At 29.0% G+C, this 2,558-nt stretch overlaps 1 protein-coding gene across 2 annotated transcripts in view; it reads right to left on the bottom strand.

Annotated features, from left to right (window-relative positions):
• LOC111688612 (flocculation protein FLO11) overlaps window positions 1–2,558 on the bottom strand; it is a 31,607-nt gene that overhangs the window by 4,882 nt on the left and 24,167 nt on the right. The window lies entirely within an intron of this gene.

Here is a 2,558-nt window from a genome sequence, read left to right as displayed (position 1 = left end):
ATAGTCTAGTCTATAGTCTAGTCTATAGTCTAGTCTACAGTCTAGTCTATAGTCTAGTTTATAGTCTAGTCTATAGTCTAGTCTATAGTCTAGTCTATAGTCTAGTCTTTAGTCTAGTCTATAGTCTAGTCTATAGTCTGGTCTATAGTCTGGTCTATAGTCTAGTCTAGTCTATAGTCTAGTCTACAGTCTAGTCTATGGTCTAGTCTATGGTCTAGTCTATGGTCTAGTCTATGGTCTAGTCTATAGTCTAGTCTATACTCTAGTCTATAGTCTATAGCCTAATATAAAGTCTAGCTATAGTATAGTTTTTATTCAATTATATCGTCTAGTCTATAGTCCACATTCTAACTTTATGATTCGATATCTCGAAAACACTAGACTGGTTAAGAAATACTAACCTCTGAGTCAGTGCAGCTCAATCCTATTGCGTTTTTATTAATCACCATTGTGTCCATATAAATCTTGTGCGCAATTTACAACACTTCTATTATTATATTAGTTGTCCTAGTATCTCTACCAAAAAAAATGAGCAAAACTTACTTTGATAGAATTCCGATCCGATTTTTCACTTAAAAACCATATTTTCTCAAAAAGCATATTTTTTCTATTTACAAAATTTTCAGATTTTTCGTTAAACCCCACTTCTAGTTTTTCCGATTTTCTAAAATTTTCCAACTTTTCTCTAGCACACCCTTTATGTTTAATAATATGCAGTGAAAGCCAAAAAAAAAATTAAATAAAATGTTTAAATTATAAAAAAAGTTTTCATTTATAACATACGACTGCATATTAAAAACGCATACAAAAACAACACTATTATTATTACTATTTTATTATGATGATGATCATAAAGAAATTAATGTTTTGGCAAAAGGAAAAAAATAAAACAAAGCAAGAAATAAACATATGAAAAATGTGCGATCATACATATTGTGGGAAATAAGTTGGCAAAATGCATTTTTGGTATACACATCATCATCAACATTATAGCAAACTAAAACAAACACACACAAATAAGGAAAAACATAACAAACATAGACAGAAAATTTCAGACCACATACGGACTTATATATACATTAGCAGACACACACATACATATGAACATACGTGATCTTTACGAATGACTGAATGAATGAGTGACTGTTGACTTTGTGCATATTTTATATCATTATTATCATTATTATGAATTCAAATTTACATATGTATGTATGTACGTTCATACATAATAGATCGTCTTAGACTAGCCAGCAAATCAAATTGCCAAGAAGTCATGTTACGCATACTTATTATGATGACGCTTAATAATGACGTTTACTATTTGTGATAATTACATTGAAGACAATCATTATCATGCTGCTGTTTTGTTGTTGTTGTTGATGACGATTGCTTAAAGCAATAAGCTGCTCAACAGCAGCAACTACAACAATACAAATAATTTATGCTTTTATGCCATAGTATCATGATGATAAACGATTACTTAACAATTTGCACAAATATACATGATAATTATAACAATTACTATAAATATTTTAATTTGATTTGTTTGTTTATAAACAAACACACAAAAAATATTAAAACATAAAATAATAATAAATAAGCGGGACAAAAACGAGTGTAGAAATTTATGCAATAAATTTTTATGATTTCTTGTCCTCATATATGCTGACCATTTCAATAATTATCATCATGCTGTAATAACAGAAAATATATGTATGTATATATATTTTCTGTTATTACAGCATAAATATTTTTAAACTACTTTTCCTTTTAGCTACTATTACAGCTTAAAACAGTGACAGTTAGGGTTCTATAAATCGAATTTCGAATAATCGAACAATCGACTTTTTGTCGAAAAAAATCGACTATTTTGTTTCAAAAAAGTTGATGGTCTGTGAAAAAAATCAAAAAGTTTGAAAGTCGAAAAAAGTCGACAAGTCAATAATCGAAAAAAGTCGAAATTTGTAGAAACAAGTCCAAATAGTCGAAAATCTTAAAAAAAGTGGAAAAAAATCAAAAACTCTAAAATAGTCGGAAAAACTCGAAAAAGTAAAAAAAATAGTCGAAAGAAGTCGAAAATCGAAAAGTCGACTATTTATAAAATACTTATAGTCGAAAAGTCGAAAATTTTCAAAAAAGTGGAAAAAAGTCAAAAACACTAAAATAGTCGAAAAAACTCGAAAAAAGTCAAAAAATAGTCGAAAGAAGTCGAAAATAGTCAAAAAGTCGAAAAAATCGAAAAGTCGGAAAAAGTCGAAATAATTCGAAAAGTCGGAAAAAGTCGAAAAGTGAACTATTTATAAAATACTTATAGTCGAAAAGTCTAAAAGTCGACTATAAAATTTTAGTCCTATGCTATTAAGTCGGTAATACGGTAATAGATTCTCCTTTTTATTCCCCTAGCTATTTACTTCAGTCTATGGTCTGGCCTATAGTCCAGTCTAAAGTCAAGTCTATAGTCTAGTCTATGGTCTAGTCTATAGTCTAGTCTATAGTCTAGTCTATAGTCTAGTCTATGGTCTAGTCTATAGTCTAGTCTATAGTCTAGTCTATGGTCT

The sequence above is a fragment of the Lucilia cuprina genome, chromosome 3 (assembly GCF_022045245.1).
Source record: "Lucilia cuprina isolate Lc7/37 chromosome 3, ASM2204524v1, whole genome shotgun sequence".
Taxonomy (NCBI): Eukaryota; Metazoa; Arthropoda; class Insecta; order Diptera; family Calliphoridae; genus Lucilia; species Lucilia cuprina.
The sequence above is the reverse complement of the archived record's forward strand: the minus strand, read 5'-3'. Positions and strand labels throughout refer to the sequence as shown.